Consider the following 19,137-nt stretch of genomic DNA (forward strand, 5'->3'; position numbering starts at 1 on the left):
CTCCAGGCTTTGCCAACGTTGTGTAGAATCCCACGCACAACGAAATTTCAAATCTTATTAACTGTTACTAGGAACATACTTCATGAATTCCACTAAATAATAATGATATGCCAAAATTTTAAACTATAAAAAACAATCGTTTGGTTCATTCAAATACGAGTAGTAGTGAAAACAATATATAATATTTTATCATGCTATGTTTCTACAAACGCAGCAAAGTACAGTAAAGTACCTGACATGGGTTTGACAGTTTCCATGGTCCATGGCTGACTCCTCCCTCATTAATAAATAGTGTAATATACATGTGTTGAGACGGTAGGTGTTAGACTAACAAAGCACCTCTTAGTCCTTGCCCTAAACGAACTTCCATGAAACACACACACGAGCACTCAACTATTGTCGTATCTTATTTGTAGCAGTACTGAACGTTTTGTGATCATTGACAGAAGTAAAAGAAATTTATTCACTACTGGAGTTGCGACATCCCTTATCATCCATTCCATGCCACGACTAGCAACTGCATCCCTATTTAAAATTAGTTGATGTGAATAACCGATATCTTATGATCCTGGTTACGAGCACGAGCTATAGTCAGAAACTGATGGCATCAGTCAAAGAAAATAAGGGTTTGCCCATTAACAAATATCCATTTTCTCTTGAGAAACTAATTGAAATAGCTTTTCCAACCGTATATTAGTGATCAGATGAAGTTTCGGAAGGAAATAAATCTGAAAAAACTGAAGTTTCCAGAGACAAAATAGTGACACAGGTCAGTGTGAGCTATACATTACCCATAAAATGGATCTTGGAAATTTTATCTTTGCACGCATGCCTGTGTGTGTGTGTATGTGTGTGTGTGTGTGTGTGTGTGTGTGTGTGTGTGTTCAAGTGAGTGAGAAATGCTTGTGTGCCTACATAATTTTCCCTTAGACCTAGCCAGATGATACAAGCTAACAAATATTTCTGCAGTGCTCCATTCAGTATAAATTCAATCCTTTCTGTTTATTACTTCGTAGCTAACCATTATTTATTGTGTCATTGGATCCTTTGCCTTAATTCTAGTATATCGATAAGTCCATACTCTGGACGTATTCATGGTTAGCTTTATTTTGCACAGCTTTGATTTATCTGGCGTACGTTTCCATCTTCTTCTCCGCTTTTATCTGCATAGTGCCACATATGTGGGCTACGTTGGTAGGGCTCAATTTGCCTTTAAAATTTTTGGCCACTGAGTTTTTATCTCCATGTTGTTAAGCTAATCCGTTTTTCTCTAATAGTGAAAACTCTGGGCGTGCTATCTTTAAATGTTCGCATGCGTTTTGGCTGTATATTGATACAACAGCATGTAACCTCCCCACACGTAAATATTTTAAATAATAATGCAAAATGGAGCCAAGCTTATACCCCCCACAAAAATTAAGGAATGAAAATTGACCAAAAACCCACAATAATATTAATTAAATAATGAACCATGAACCAAATGTAACCTCCTAACAGAAATAATAATATCTGGTAAATTTTATAAGGACAGCAGCGCTGACCTTCGGCCCTGTATTCTGAATAATAAAAGCAAAATTCTTACCTCAATAAAAACTGCAAGTATATCTGCTCTTATTTATCGACACAGCTTCGTGCAATGCTGGCGTATATATATATATATATATATATATATATATATATATATATATATATATATATATATATATATATATTATTCTTGGGAGGAATGCATAGGAAATATTCTTTAAATTGAAATGAATGCTTTTTCTTCAAAAGAGTGGAAAAATTCTTTAAATTGAAATGAATACTTTTCTTTAAAAGAGTTACTTTACATAAATTATTATTGGGGCATCTTTTTCAGAACAAATTAAATTACAATTAACATAGATTATTAAATATGCGCAATGCTGCTTCTTTACCTTCTACAACAATACTCATCCTCCAAAGTCCTGACCAGAATCGCGACCAGAGCACACAGCCGACGCATGCCGACTCCCTACTACCGTATCCGACTGACTACTACTGCCGACTGACTACGACTGTCGACTCGCGCAGACTAGCGCAGACTCGCGACAAACAACAACTAACGATAAACTACTCTCTGGTCAGAGATTCTGTCATGCCTCACCCATCGCCGGCAAAGCATACACCTTACATAACCCTCCACTGGTGGGGCAAAAATTTCGCAGCGATGGTGAGTCAATTGGACTTGACATGAGCAACAAATTTTTCTTAATTAACTAAGTTTACAATCACAGAATATTTACAGATATATAAGTGCAGAACATGAAATAAAATATAGTGCACACGCACTGAGTACAGACATATCAAGCAATGGCAAAATGTATACACAATGAGTACAAAACATATTAACAAATGGCAAAAGTGCACACGCACTGCAGTTGAGAACATATCTGCAAATCACAAAATGCAATGAATACAAATCATGTTAACAAAATGACGAAAGTGCACACGCACTGAAGTTCCAAACATATCAGCAAATCACAAAATGTATAAGAAATGAATACAAATCATGTTAACAAAATGACGAAAGTGCACACGCACTGTAATACCGAACATATCTGGGAATTACAAAATGTATACATTAACAACTGGCGTAGAGTGCACACGCACTGTAAAACTCTCTAGCATTTTTTATAACAAATAAACATGTCAAGGAGTGAAATAAAGTGCACATGCACTATAGAAGTCCTTAGTGTTTTGAGGACAGCTGACCTTATTAACAAATGAAAGGAAGTGCACACGCACAGTATATGTCTTTATCATTTTACAAGAATTAGGAAAGGAATGGGAAGGATTGCGTCATGGTTGTAGCACTTTAGGTTGCACGCAGCTGCACTGAAAGTCCATATCTTTCTACAGAAGCACAACACCAAGTGAGGCAATCTGAAGCTCTTTTCCCTGAAGTATTAATCAGTGCAGCCAAAACACTGAAATGTCGTAATAATATTCCATGCTATCATTTTGGTAGTACACTAGGTACACCCAAACAGTGGGACCATAATAACATCTCCATCGCTCAAGGTGGTGGACAGCATGTCGTGTCAACACCATGTTCTTGTAAAGTAGACCAACGTAGAATTAGTGCAAAAACTAAATATAGTGCTCCATGATCATGAGGATAGACAGAACAAATGGATATTGCAGTAATTTCTGGTAATTAGGTCAGAAGGTGAAGGACATTAAGTCACATAGTAGTCTTCATTGAGAATTACACTAGTCTAACAACTGATTTGACAAATTGGTGGCACTCATCGCCCAGTTATTGAACATTTCTGTACCATGTATGTAGTAGTACAGAATAATGTTCATAAATTGTCTGAATAAAGTAATTATTGGCACTCATTGCCCAGTTACAAACCATCAGAAGTCATCATTCACAACAGAAGCTAATGAATGGCATAGTATTAACATATTTCACTTAATTATAGTAATCATTCGCATCATAGGTAATCTTATTACAATAAACAGTGGCATTTATTGGCCAGCTACAAAGCATTTTTTTTGGTCTTATTCAGAAGTCATTATTGAAGTGACATACTATTCAGAGCTGATCAGTATTATTCAGAACTCTCTTAAACTAGTAGCATTATTTGGGACTGGTAATTACTTTGTTTGCTTTTGAGTTATTGCTGCAAATGAAGATGTGTAACGTCATTCGTCATGAGTCAGCTGTAGCAAGGTTATGAAACAAGTAAAGTATATGTGATCAAATTCACAAACGACATAGGTTTAATAAGCAACTATTTATACCACATTAATTTCATGAATAATTTCTCCTGCAAAATATACAAAATGGATTATGAAACTGAAAGAAGAAATGCATATTATGCTGAACAGTAGTGGACTTCGAATTAACAGGTAGTGAAATGTGTATAAAAATATATGTGTTCTCTAGCTGTCCTTTCCAAAATCTCAGTCATCATACCATGCGATATAAAATATACTGTCAAAACGAACTGCAACAAATACTTAAATAACTACATAGCATCTCTTAACTAACAGCAAATATATAAACTTCATCATCATTTTCATCTGCAAAGAAAAACTTCATTATCCATAGTAGCATATTCTTCATCACTATTCATCACCATTCATTATCATCTGCAAAAAAAAAAAAAAAAATCACTTGATTATTCATTATACAACTATTCCTTATTTCTAGCATATTTCATCACTAAAACTAAGATGTGTAGTTCTGTCTGACAGCCTGCATCAATCGCCTCGTATTCTGAAAGAAAAAATTAGTTAAGACTGCTGTCATACAATGTGTATAGTATATTCTTGTTAATGCTTGTTAATTGTGATCCATTTACTCTTCGTCACGAGGTATTGCTTCTTCTTTCGTTCATTACGAAGGTGAAATTCCCATTTCTGTTTAATTTATTTCGTTTACACGTTATTTCTTTCTGAAAATGATGAACAAAGATTAATGTCTTGCATTTAATTCATATACCCATTAAATAAAAACTGGTTTATAGTAACATAATTGAGCATACAGCATAGCATGACAGAAAACGTAATATGTCAAAAACATAGACAGTGTTCAGAAGCAAAAATGTACACAGTGTATCACAATGTAGCAGCAAAAAAAAAGTAAAGTAGTCACGATGTTGAGATATCATATGGCAAAAATGTTAAAGTCAACTGGTGTTTGTTATATCTTGAATATTTCATAGTGCAAAAAAACAAAACAGGAAAACAATCATACATACAGGAAAAATGGAAAATATGCCCGGTCTGATGTGTAACGACAAGAAGAGCGACCTGCTAATTTTACCTTGCCGGGCACTTGCCAAGAAAAAATTACGATAATCATCAGTAAGTAGTCACATAAATATAATCGCATAAGTGGTCATAAAATGTGTAAGTTCATCTGGAAAAATATGCACGGTCTGATGTGTAACGACAAGAAGAGCGACCTGTAACCTTACCTTGCCGGGCACTTGCCAAGAAAAATACGATAATCATCAGTAAGTGTTCATGTGAATATAATTGCATAAGTGGTCATAAAAAATTAGGAAATGGCATTACAGTGTGATAAATCATAAAGTATCTTTATTCAATGAAAGGTTTGATGTTGAATATGCGGTGGTTTCCTTTGGATTTTCTGGTTCTCAAAGTTTCGACGTGTACTACATTGGGGTGAGGAATGTTGCGAATTCGATATGGACCTGCGCATAGAGGCTCAAATTTACTGCATCTACTCTTTCCTTTGTTGGATAAATAGTGTGCACGTACTAATATCTTCTGTCCAATGTGAAAGTCACGGCGTGTACAAACCTGTTTTTGCTGTCTTCTCCGGCGCTCTGCGGCACGTTTGATGTTGTTGAGCGCAATGTCAATTATTTCATGGTGTCGTAGTCGACGAGATGTAGGAAAGGTTACTAATTGTTTAATTTTGTTAGGTGGTTCAACATTTTTCAGTATAACAGACGGAGATAGCATAGTAGATTCATTTGGTATGGAATTAATTACATCCTGGAATGAGATTATGTGTGTGTCCCAAACAATATGTCTTTTATGGCAGTATATGCTACACAGTTCACAAGGGTTCGAAGAAGCATGGTACCTGGATATATAGATCGAAGAAATGTTTCTAGCTCGTAACATACGTGCCATATAGCAGATCTAAACTGTGGTCCATTGTCGGAAATTACTTTCAACACATGCCCTACATGAAATAGAAAATGTTTTGCAAATGCTTTCGAAACAGTTTTAGCAGTAGCTTTGCGTAACGGAGTGAAGATAACAAATTTTGAAGTGAGTTCAACAGCGACAAAAATGTAGCAAAAACCTCTATTAGTTCTGGGAATCGGACCAAAATGTCTACAGCGGCCATATGTCTCAATTTAACAGGTACAATGGGATGTAATGGAGGAATATGTAAAGTCGTGTCTGATTTAGCTCTCTGGCAGATTTTACATGACGTTTCTCCATGTTGGTAAAATAACAGTTCTGTCTCAGTATAAGAAAACATTTTCTGGGTCCCTAATGTGCGTAACTTTAATGAGTATACCAGATTAATTTGTTAACAAGTTCGTCAGGAGTGCATAATAACCAATTGTTGCTGTCAGGATGAGGGCGGCGAAACAGAATGTCATTGCGTACAGTGTAATGGTTTCTAATACTAACATTATTCCTATCTTGCCAAAGGTGTTTAATCTCTTTCCATACGTTGTCTTTATTCTGCTCTTGTGCTATGTCTTGTAATGACGACGAAATGAAATTTTCAAATGCAACTTGTTGAATGTACATGATGCTGAAATTTGTTTTGCAGAAGTTGGTTGCGATGTCTTGCTGATTGTTGCTGAGAGAACGGGATAGTGCATCTGCTACAATATTTTGTGTGCCGGGAACGTGAACAATTGTAAAATTAAATTCTTGTAAATACAGTTTCCATCTACTTAATCTGCCCTGTGTAAGTTTAGCCGAAATTAAAAATTGTATCGCTCTGTGTTCTGTGTAAACTGTAGTGTGTCTTTCATAAAGAAAATGCCGAAATCTCGTAAAAGCCCAAACAACACATAATGTTTCAAGTTCTGTAACAGAATAATTACTTTCAGCAGGTGACAGAATACGACTCGCAAAGGCTATGTTTTTAATTACTGTAGAACCGTCTTCTTGAATTTCCTGAAAAATATGTACGCCTAAAGCGGTGTTAGAACTGTCGGTGGCAATGGAAAAATTTCTGGCAAGATCTGGGTGCGATAAAAGTGGTGCATTCAACAAGGCTTCTTTCAGGTTCTCAGATTCAGAATGTGCTTGCCTATCCCAGGACCAAATAGTGTTTTTACCTGTCAATTGACATAATCTAGGGGCGTCTAAAGCAGAGTAATGAATAAATTTGCGAAAAAAGTTAATTAAACCCAAAAAACTGCGTAGTTGTTTCTTCGTCGTAGGAACAGTAATGTCACGTAAAGCTTGACGTTTTTCCGGGTCAGGCGTAATGCCCTCTGCTGAAATTACATGTCCAAGAAATTTTATAGAAGTTTTACCAAAGTGCGATTTACTGAGATTAACTGTGAGTCCTTGTGCACGAAAAGTTTGCAACAGTCGTTCAAGAATCAGATTGCGTTCAGACCAGTTAGCTTCTGCAATAAGAATGTCGCCTACGTACGTTGTAATTCTGTCTTTAAGTTCTATCGGAAGTATTGTATTCAAACCGCGAATAAAAGCTGCTGAAGAAATGGTTAAGCCGAACGGTAATTCACAAAATTGATAACAGTCACCAAAACAGAGAAATGCTGTGTACTTTCTGCAGTTCGGATAGAGCTGACATTGCCAAAATCCCGATTTCAAATCAAATGTGGAATAAATAGCAGTACCATGAAATTTCTGCAGAAGTTCTTCTAGTGTCTGTGGGTGATCCGTTTCATTAATAATAATGTCATTGATGAGGCGCGAATCAAGTACGAGGCGAAGTGAACCACCTTTTTTCTTAACAATATGGAGTGGGTTTATGTACGGACTAACTGCCGGTTCAATAATTCCCTGGTCAAGCAATGCTTGCAATTCTATCTTAACTTGTTTTCTGTGAATATATGGAATGGGATAATGCTTGGCTTTAACTGTGTCGTGCTGTTTAACTAGAAATTCATACATAAAACCGGACAAAGTACCAGGAACGCTGTCAAAAACTGGAGCTTGCTGTAAAAGAATTTTGTGTACTTGTGTGCGTTCTTTGTCTGTATTTGCACTGCTCTGTTTAACTTTATCAGAAATCATCTGTATAACGTCATAGTCGGTTCCATCTGGAGTATTATAGTCGTGTACGTACGTGTCCGTGAACAATGTTGAATTACAGTCTATGTTACGTGATGCAGAAATGACCTCTGTCCGATTAATTGTTTGTTCTTCTGCAGATAAAGAGTGCTGAAATTCTAAAGCCAGTTGTACATTTTCATCCTTCAACATTAAATAGGAATTTTGAAAGTCAGTAATGGCATTGTGTTGTACCAGAAAATTCGTACCTAAAATAATGTCTGTCGTCAGTAACGGAATAATCCAAAAATTTGAGTGAAATGTATGACCTGCAATACAAAATAATAAATGTGTCTGTAATTTTACATCTACTCCTTTACTAGATACTGCTCCTTTTACTTTAGTTTTGCCTAATGGTAACGTAGGATAGGTATTCTCTTTGTTACACTCGTTAAAAGTTTCTTTATTTATAACTGACATAGGTGATCCAGAATCGATTACAGCTGAAAATATCGATGATCCAATTTTAATTTCGATGACAGGATGTGAAATGGTTTTTTGAAGAACTGGTCTTTCCTGCAATAGAGTGTCTCGGTTGTCGTCAAAAGTAATAACATTTTCATGAACAACATTCTGCGTGTCAAAAGTAGAGCTTGTGTTGCTGGAAGATGCGACCTGTACAGTATCTAGTCAAATTCTATCTGACGTGTTATTATTCTCAGGACGATGCTGCGGCATTTCAACTATTTGAACTGTTCTGTTATTTCTTCCTGACGTATTACGCTCTGGATGATATCTACTGTCTGGTTCATTCATGATAATATGTTGTTGCTGATGTTCTTGCTGCTGATAAGACCGACTGTTATTTAACGTACGCTGAAAATTGTGCTCATTATTTTTACGTCTGTCGTGATAATCATTTCTATATGGTGCACTGCGATAGGAATTGAAATAGTGTGTTTTCTGTACGTACTGATTTCCTTGTTGCTGTGCATTACTATTTGTTGGGGCCGACGCTATAGGCGTACGCGGCGAAACATTAAAGCTTGGTTGACCTTGTGCACTACATTGTTGGTTAGGTAGTTGGTTTTGTTGCTGTTGTTGGGAAAAACCTCTATTGTTACCAAAACGTGGTTCCTGTTGCTGATAATTTTGACAATACTGATAATTAAAATTTTGTCTGTTATTAAAATTCTGGTGGTTGTCGTTCCTGAAGCGTCTGTTAGCCTTGCTATTGAAATTGCGTGGCTGATCGTAATTACTGTATGTTTATTGACCTTGGTTATTATATGAAAAATTTTTGTTTATAAAGGAATAATCCGATTGCTGCACTTCCAAAAGCTGTAACAGATCTCTGAATGCCGAAATATTTTCTTTTTGCTGACCCATTAAAAGTGACACTCTTAATGATCGTGGTAATTTAGAAATGTACAGTTGAATAAGTGCAGATTCACTGTATGGTTCACTTAAGTACTGGTTTTGTTGGACCATGTGCTCAAAAAATTGCGTGACAGTGGAAAAATTTGAGTTCTCATAATTCGATAAACTAATTAATTGATCCTTAATTCCGCGCTGTGTCGTCTTCGACGAATACGCTGACAGAAAAGCATTCTGAAATTCTTCTATCGAGTAGCATTGTCTCGCGATCGGTCTCATACGAGTTGCCGGTTCGCCTTCCAAAAAACTGCAAATAAATTCAAGTTTGTGCGTTACAGGCCAAGTTGGTGGAAAAGAAAAGCTAAATTGTTGTATCCAATCCAAGGGGTGGATCTGTGTTCTGTCATTTTTAAATACTTTGAATTTTCTCACTGATAGAAAATGTTTGTAATCAAAATCATCGTCTCTGTATGTCTGAACAGGTTCACGATTGTATGAGAATCTATTTGTCTGTGACTGTTCGGAATCTAAGTCACGTACTCCCTGTAAATTACGTAAATTATACTGTCTGTGTGAGTCTGACAAATGTTCGCAACGTGGCGTCTGCTGTGATGTATTAAACGCTGAAACATTTTTCATCTCTGTTACCTCTTGTTGTAAAGTTGACAATTTTCTAGGTAATGTATTATTAGACGAATCTATCTCACTGATCGTCTGCTGTAAATTTTGGAATTCAGGTGTTTGATTAAACAAAATCGATGAAGTATCGTCTGATTTGCTGTCATTATTACTTTCAATAACGTCAATACGACTGGCCAATTCATTATATTTTTCAGTCAGTATTTTTGTGTATCTGTTTTTGACTTAAGATTAGAAATTTCATCACGCAATTCTGTGTTCAACTGCTTGATTGTATTAATTTCGTCCGATACTGTAGCAATATTGTTGTCTACGTATGTTTTTGCTTTCGTAAACAATTTACGTTTATCTTCCTGTCTCTGTGCGGTAATTGTTTCCATGACTTGTCGCTTTACTTTATTTTGTTCCCGTATAAATTTACGGAAACGCGTTTCACTGTTTTGTAGGTGGTGATTAAAACGTTCGTCAATTTGACTGTTCTGTTGGTCGAATTTCGCGTCTACTATTGCATCCAGTGTGCGCGAAAGTTCTGCCGTCATTAATTTAAACTCGTCGCCTAACTGTGTTGCTTTTTCAGAGCATTGTTTACCGACTGCACTAATTTCGTCTCTAAGTGTATCTGTTGTAGCTGTTTGCATATCCCTTAATTCTTGAGCAACAAATCTAATTTCTTCACTACTTTTCCTAGCACAAATCTCAATTTCCTCACGTAACTGTTCTTTAGTATCATGACATTGTGCGGCAACGGCCGTTATCTGTTCACTAAGCTGTCTGGAATTGTTGTCTAATTTTTCATTAAGGTTGTCATATTTTTCATTAAGTTGTTTGAAATTTTCATTATTTTGTTTGTGATTGTTGTCTTGTTCTTTCTTCTGTTGTTTGAAATTGCTGTCTATTTTTTCATTAAGTTGTTTAAAAAATGCCATAACTTGATCCAACCCAATATTACCTACTCTATTCTCTGTGCTGTTTGATGGCGTACCTGCAATTGTCACGTTTTGTGTAACCATTTGGTCATTCTGTGATTCTTGAAAATGTTCACCAATAGTATGTGCACTGTTAGTCCCTAAATCGGAATTAAATAAATCTGACGTACTTGGAATACACTGTTCATTTTCATTAGAAAAATTTGTCGGTTTGTCACGTAAATTTTGCAAACTGGGTGTGTCAAGCTGGGCAGCGCTCATTGCAACAGAACGCCCTGCATTATCAATTGTCGTTAAATTAACAGAGGACACAATTGAATTTGTCTGTTCATCACTAGGATCAAAAACAATATTAGTGGTAGGTACGCACTGATTGTCTACAAATGGAGGATTGTCATCATTACACTAAGAGTCGCAAGTACTATCGGTCATATTATTTGTCTCAGCTATTTCACTCATTATACATCGCGATGTACTGTTAGCAGTTTTTCGCGGCATTTTTCACTAATCAAAATTATTCACAAATGAAACAAGCACAATGCAAAATGCAACAAACACTATTACAACAAAGAGCAACAAATCGAAGATGATCTGTGGAAGAAAGAGTGACAAATTAGTAAATGCGTTGCGCCAAATGCTAATTACATTTAAGTAAATAAGAGCAGATATATGACTACTTCTCAGAAGATTCACAAAGAAGTACGATCCTGGCAGGGTCGCCAAGTGTAACCTCCCCACACGTAAATATTTTAAATAATAATGCAAAATGGAGCCAAGCTTATACTCCCCACAAAAATTAAGGAATGAAAATTGACCAAAAACCCACAATAATATTAATTAAATAATGAACCATGAACCAAATGTAACCTCCTAACAGAAATAATAATATCTGGTAAATTTTATAAGGACAGCAGCGCTGACCTTCGGCCCTGTATTCTGAATAACAAAAGCAAAATTCTTACCTCAATAAAAACTGCAACTATATCTGCTCTTATTTATCGACACATCTTCGTGCAATGCTGGCGTATATATATATATATATATATATATATATATATATATATATATATATATTTTTTTTTTTTTTTTTTTTTTTTGATTCTTGGAAGGAATGCATAGGAAATATTCTTTAAATTGAAATGAATGCTTTTTCTTCAAAAGAGTGGAAAAAATTCTTTAAATTGAAATGAATACTTTTCTTTAAAAGAGCTACTTTATAAAAAATTATTATTGGGGCATCTTTTTCAGAACAAATTAAATTACAATTAACACAGAGTATTAAATATGCGCAATGCTGCTTCTTTACCTTCTACAACAATACTCAGCCTCCAGAGTCCTGACCAGAATCGCGACCAGAGCACACAGCCGACGCATGCTGCCGACTGACTAGTACTGCCGACTGACTACGACTGTCGACTCGCGCAGACTAGCGCAGACTCGCGACAAGCAACAACTAACGATAAACTACTCTCTGGTCAGAGATTCTGTCATGCCTCGCCCATCGCCGGCAAAGCATACACCTTACAAGCATATGTCAAGATTTAAAGAATTAGGCCCTCCGATACGACTCTTCCAAAATCTCTCACCTTGGGCTACACAGTTCTTACATAATACGATCGTTTTCGTGGGTAAAATTCACCAGACTATTTCACGATATCCATATTTCTGTAGTGATCTAAGAGTAACTAAGTGTTGGTACGACACAAGTATAAGAATACACAGGAACTGTATATGAGCATAAAGTGCCAGCGAAACGACACTTCAGTCTATGAAACAAATGCCCAAAGTGATTAAACATTGTTGTAATCTGCGTAAGTCTAACTGCTCTATTGAAAAGGTATTTAGTGCAACCAAATTTTATGCATAATACACCCTACATAAATACTGAATTTTCCTTTCATCTTTATTCCTTCTCTTCTTCCATCAATGCTTCCCTGATACCCACTATATTTAATCCAAAGAACAGGTAGGGCAAACACTGATGATAAAATGGAACTATCATCACAGTAATTTAAAAATCGTAATAAATGTTCTGTTCTAAATAGGTTCACAAAAGGTCTTTAAAATGCATTAAGGTGGTAGCCCTCTTTCGTGGCCTGTAAAATAGATAACTTTCATGAATTCTCAAGTAAAATAAAAATTTGTGCTAAATTGTGTGACATAGTTTTATTCCTTATAGTTTTGGCTGTGTCCACATCGTATGCTCCCTGCAACCGCTGCGCCAGTTACGACCACTTGCTGCCGGATAAGTGGACATCGGCGAGAATCCCCGAAACCTTCTGCTGGGCTTATAACAAAATTTTGAATATATTTCATTTTCAATTTTTTTTTCTATCAGCATTAATGGGGTAGTTGAAAAATGTGAAGTGATTATAGTGTAGTCCTCTGAGGATCTTTAAAGTGTGTGGATCATCACAAGATGCTGGTGAGGTACCAGGTGTTAACGAATCGCCGAAAAAGAGAAAAAAGTTATGGCAGAGTGAGTAATGTTGGTAACGAGCGTAGGGTAATATCTCGTGAGTTAGGCAGTGCCTGCAAATAGTCACTGTTCGTGGTTTTCAAACAAATCAGACCCCCACCAAAGAGAACAACTTATAAAGAACTTTCATGGTAACTGGAAAGCTCAGCTTCCTATATGGCCAGCTTAGTTTCTGTTACGTTAATTGCTCGTAGAAGACCCAGGCAAGACGATACCAATGGCAGTTACTGCTCTCTCCTATACATTGTAAGAACCAAACGAAATGATACCATGAGTAAAATTCCTATTTGTCGAAATGTCTTCTGAAGGACAATGAAATATTTCTCCAAGACAGAAGTGGAATTCATGGTAAACGGCAGTGGTAACCATCCAAAAAAACGGAGGCAGCTGCTATAAACCCCCAGGTAAATTTGAGGGACGAAAGAGCCGCTATGGCAATGGAGAGACTGACAGAATTAACTTCTAGAAGAAGTGTAAATAACAAAATGCAATAAGTTACATAAATAAAAATACCCTGAACTTCCTGTTGCACAAGGGAAATGTTGGAAAATATTTAACAACAAATTCCAGTATGGTTCGGTAAAAAAGAAAACTGCTGTAGGGTTATCAATAGACTGGGTCTCTGAAACCGTGGCAGTGAATCCAAGGTCTTACAAAACCATCCCTGCTCAACAAGAAATTATACGAGATCGGACGACCTTATTAAAAGAATGTACTTATATGGAGATGGTGTCTGTTCTTTCGGTCATGTCCGAAAGAACAGACACCAATGATGACCTACAGCCGTCTAGAACGTATATAGAATTATATATTACTACCTTCAGCTGCTGACGGGCGTTGATATATATCAATGGGGACAGGTGAAAATGGGCGCCCCGACCGGGACTCGAACCCGGGACCTCCTGCTTTCATAGCAGACTCTCTATCCATCTGAGCCATCGAGGGCACAGAGAATAGTGGGACTGCAGGGACTATCTCGCGCACGCCACCCGAGAGACCCACATTCTCACCTTGTATGTCCGCACACTACATTCGTAATGTCCGTACCTAACAAACTCACTACTCGTGGAATACATTCTTACCAAGTCCCGTAGGAGTTCAGGTACTATGTGTGCATCCGCACAGAAGGAGGTCATGGCCGGTATTGCCAGAACTATATACTTACATGGTTATGGTGTCTTGTTTCGGACATGTCCGTTGTGCATTTAGTTCCGGCGTGATTTTGTCTCGGCGATCGCACCTGGAGAGGGCGGCCAGATAGATAGCCGAAATATGGTGTACTGAAGACGATTATATCCTGCAGCATACCCGTGAAGAGCATAATCAGTTTCTATTATTGTTTTCTAATGCACCTTCTCTACAATTATTAAACTTGGCATCGCAATTATAATGGAGTGTTTTAAGTATTTCTTTTTGTAATCTCGAAAGTTTAAATTTATTTTCCCGAAAAATATAAGATGAGTTACACCGCTTCTTCGTGAGCTCTCCAACTGTCATTTACTTCACCCACAGAATGGAGACGAAAGCGTGCACCGAAACTAGACTTTTAATGATACTCAAGAACGCTGTTTGAGAATTCAGGTTAGAATACCGACATCAAATTAGTATTAAAACCTTATGTGTCGTTCTCGAGTTGTGTTTCCCACCAATTTGAAGAATACAGCGTCGAGAAAAACGCGTTTGAAGTTTTGGCGTATATTCTTTGTAATTTAGATAAACATACCTCTAGTCAGCTATGCTTGCACCACGCATCAGTCCTTCCAGATCAAAAGGGAGATTCCCCTCCATCTTGTTCGTGGCCATGGTGTTCCTGTGGGTCTCTTTCGCAGCTTCTGCCTTTCGCTGCTCTGCACGGTGGGTACGCTTTTCGTCCACTTTTATGTAGAAATTGTAACAGCCTGGTCAGACCTCAAGTTCAAGCGCGTTCATGGTTTCCTTTACGTCTTTTAGGCCGTCACTTGAATTATTTGCCGACTGTTTCTTCCCGATGTGAATGATTTACAAATAGTCCTTTTTTCAGAATTCGCCTTGCAATTCGATAATGGAGTCGACAACGGTGCCCAGCTCGTCCACATGAGATTTTGTTTCAGAGATTAGATGAAAACCTTAAACAGAGCTTTTACCCTGATTGTAAGGCACTACTTTTCTCATAATAACACCTGATGATTACTTGTTCATTTCTCTCACAGGTTTCAAAGAAATAGATTCTTGAAAGTCAGGCATTATAGATTTCATTCTGCTGATCTTCTTCGCATTTCTGTTAACGTCTTACAGTAGCACACCTCCAAATGAGAAAACGTGTGCGTCAGTATTGTTCTTTCTTGTTACATGACTCTAAATATTTTTTAATTGTATGGTGTTACTGTTGCGTAGTTCCTTGCAACACATATCTTTCCCATTAATGGATCTGTGCATTCTGATTGCACGATTACCGTTCGCTGTAATGCCTATAAATTTTCGTATTTTCATTTAGATGTTGTCACATGCCATCGGAATTATTTATGAACCTACCTCTTTAATTTATACGTTTTCGTTGAAAGCACCGACTACTGTATTTCGTCTTTTAAAAATTCTGCTTCAGTTTGGTATGTAGTGGAGCAGACTGTACTCGTACATTACATATTCTGTACACTCCAACAGTGTCAGACTACGTATTTGCCGCGCGGCATTTCTGCTGTAACGTCACACAGCTAGCTCACGGTAACACAGTCGTGCGCTTTGCAACGTGTTTCAGCTGCGCTCTGCTTCCTTTCCGGCACTTACCTGCAAACACTATCTCCTTTGACCGTTAATGGAACTTGGTAACGCAGAATCGCCTTCTGTCTCGGAGGGAACTGTTAACATTACGAACGTTGCTACGCACGAGCTCTTTCAAAATAGATTGTGACTTTCCTTCGCACATTAATATTCCGTTTATCTCTTTGCTTTTACGAAGCGTAAAATCCAATTTCCCTAAGAATAAATATAAGCCGCTCTGCCCATCATATATGGAATGTTAACAATTAAAGAAATAAACATTAGCCGTGTAATTATGTCTTAAATATGCTTCTAGACTTTGGTTGTTGCTTCTGTACATATAACTGAATTAGTCAACCGGCTTCTGATATGTGAAGACTCATCTCTGGAATTTTTGGAGATCTGACACGGCTGTCACTAATTTGTAGACTGATTACCGGGGATGTTTATGTATATGATTTATTAGGTCTGAGCCGGACAAGTTGTCCGGCCGTAGATACTTGGTGTTACTGGTGTGAAGACGGGGAACATGGCTGGTTAATTATCAGACAGTACCCGTAAAGGTGTCAACACTGGATGACAAGGAATCGGTGTTCGCTAATTGTGTGATTAACTAAACGTCTCTATTTCATCACTCACCAGTTATTATCCTCGTGTAAATGGTATATGGATATTCATATTACATTAAACTGACATGCTTTTTCCTGAAGTGGCAACCAAATAAGTTATCTCACTAGTAATGTCAACTCATGTTGTTATATTGAATTACTCTGTGAGAAGGCAATAGGTTTCTTCTGCAATGCTAATTCCATTACTTTGTTATTATCATACTCATCTTCATAGTGGACAAACAGAGAAAAGCCTTTTCTGTAGCCCTTCCGTCTTCCATTCACAAGACTGACTTGTACTGGTTGAGTTTTTGTTCTTCTGTATGTCCTCTTGAACTTGGAAGAACTGTACGGTGCTCTACCTGATATTTTGAGATTTTATTTCAATTGAAAGGCAAGCTTATTTAGTATCTAACTCTTTCCTCCTCCTCCCCCTAATTTGTGCCAACGTAACCTTAGACTTCACCATAGTGGTTTCATTCATGGTGTTATTGTTTGTCTTAGGTGTCACAGTTCCCGGTTTTCATGCCGCGATCCACTTAGTGTTAGCAGCGACGTGCAAAGTAAACAACGGAGAATTAATCTATCAGAAGTTATTATTCACCTGAATGACTATTACTTTGCTGAAACGTCGATTTGTAGCTACTTAAACCTAAACTATGGTTAACTGAGACGCCTTATTAGTAAGAAGGTAGCTGTTTTCTTATTGTTCGCCATCGCTCACCGAAGTGACACCGTGCAATGACATGATTAAGTAAGATTTAGGTTTCAATTTATGTACTTGTAGTAGTCTAATTGGTATAAACAAAAATGATGACAAAAGTCTAGAGAAATGGGGACTAAATGCTGAATATCTCAAACGCTAACCCACATACAAATTTTGAAGAGGGTTCTCATTTTATAACGTTTAGTGTGATTACACTCTGATCACACAGAGCAAGCAATAAAACTGACGAACAAGGTAGCGTTCCACTATTTTGTGGATAAGGTATTCTTCCGTTTATTGTCAATGAAATTAATCACTAATTTAAAACTGCCTTTGCGTGCAGCTATATTATGCAGCTATCAAAGATACAATACTTTAGTCTCTCTCTCTCAAATACTTTATCATACTCTCTTTGCCTACTGTTAAAAGAGAAAACTTCTACTTCATGGAATTGATCACGTAAACATACAGCTGTACATGCAATTTTGGCAACTGAATTATATTTTAGTGTGATTCCAGTAAACCTCGTTTTTTCCACAATCGAATTCCCATGTACGAAAGAGCTTTGAACTGATGTATTGAGCATTTGACGTCAAGCACGTAAGCAAGAATAAGTGTAGGAAAGTTATAAAATTAAGCTTGAAACTTGTTGGAATTTGCTAAGTGCTCTCCTTATGAAACGCTGGACGAATGTAGTTTATATAATCTGCTCTCGATTTTACGAAAAAACAAGTTTTACACGCACCTTAGAGTTTGTGGCGTCATATCTTCTGAACTATGAGTTGCAAAATGAAATAATTTTGCAGGTACATTCAGATATATATGTAGATATGTGTTGCGAATATAGTTAGTAGTAAAGAAATAATAAATTACAGTGTCATGCCTGAAGCTGAATATTTACTGTGTACACTTTAAAGCAGAAGCTAGGTTTGCACTATCTAAATATATGACTTACCTCCTGACGAACGTGTGGTAAAATGACGTAATATGTCTATGAAAGTTCCTCGCAGTTTAAAGCTGTGTGCCGGACCGAGACTCGAACTCTGGGACTTTTGCCTTTCGCGGGCAAGTGCTTTAACAACTGAGCTATCCAAGCACGACTCAGGCCCCGTATTCACAGCTGTATTTCCGCCAGTACCTCGTCTCCTACCTTCCAAACTTTACAGAAGCTCTCCTGCAGGAGAAACGCTGTTTTCAGACAAAATGGGGCAACACCTCAGGTCGGTCGTCCACTAAATGATCTGCTTAATGCAATCTTACATGTAACTGATATTTCCAGAGGTTTCCCAAACGCATGGCCTGCAAGATCACCTGATCTGAATCCATGCGACTTTTGGCTCTGGGGGTATCTAAAATAGCAGGGTTACACAGAACACGTTCGGTCTCTATCTGATCCGAAGGCCAGTATAAAAGAACACTTTGCACAGATTCCACCGGAACTGCTGCGAGCAACTGGTTCTGCATTACTGTATTAGAATATCTACCAAATTTTGTTGCTTTACAATAGCTAAAGCCCACAGTATACCTCTGTGAGTAGCTGCACTTATATTTATCTAAACCATATAATGTTGTACAGTACTGGTAGTCGAACTGGTCCCTCCCCCCTTACCGACTCCCCTCCTCCCCCCCCCTCCCCCGCCCCCTCATTGGGCGTTCCACCTTTCATGATGGGCAGTAGGCAGTAGGGATTTTGAACATACTTCCATTACATTTGTCTAAAATTCGGAAAAAGTATTTGGTATATGAAAGTTATTATTATTATTATTATTATTATTATTATTACATACTTCAACTTTGTCAAACTCTGCTTTGTAAATTTTATAAAGTAATATTACTTTCCTTCCTTAGATATAGCCATTACTGTGGAAACATACAAAAGTGAGCGGTAAGCAAAAAAGATTGACTACCCACGCTCTACACCGAGACCGGCAGTGGTCGCTG

General features: G+C 37.3%; 1 non-coding gene across 1 annotated transcript; it reads right to left on the reverse strand.

The window, feature by feature from the left end:
• Positions 1–14,017: 14,017 nt before the first annotated feature.
• Trnas-uga (transfer RNA serine (anticodon UGA)) lies at positions 14,018–14,092 on the reverse strand. Its single transcript has one exon. It is a non-coding gene; the product is annotated as a tRNA-Ser (tRNA).
• Between the last annotated feature and the right edge of the window lie 5,045 nt (positions 14,093–19,137).

Source organism: Schistocerca serialis, chromosome 1 (assembly GCF_023864345.2).
Source record: "Schistocerca serialis cubense isolate TAMUIC-IGC-003099 chromosome 1, iqSchSeri2.2, whole genome shotgun sequence".
Taxonomy (NCBI): domain Eukaryota; kingdom Metazoa; phylum Arthropoda; class Insecta; order Orthoptera; family Acrididae; genus Schistocerca; species Schistocerca serialis.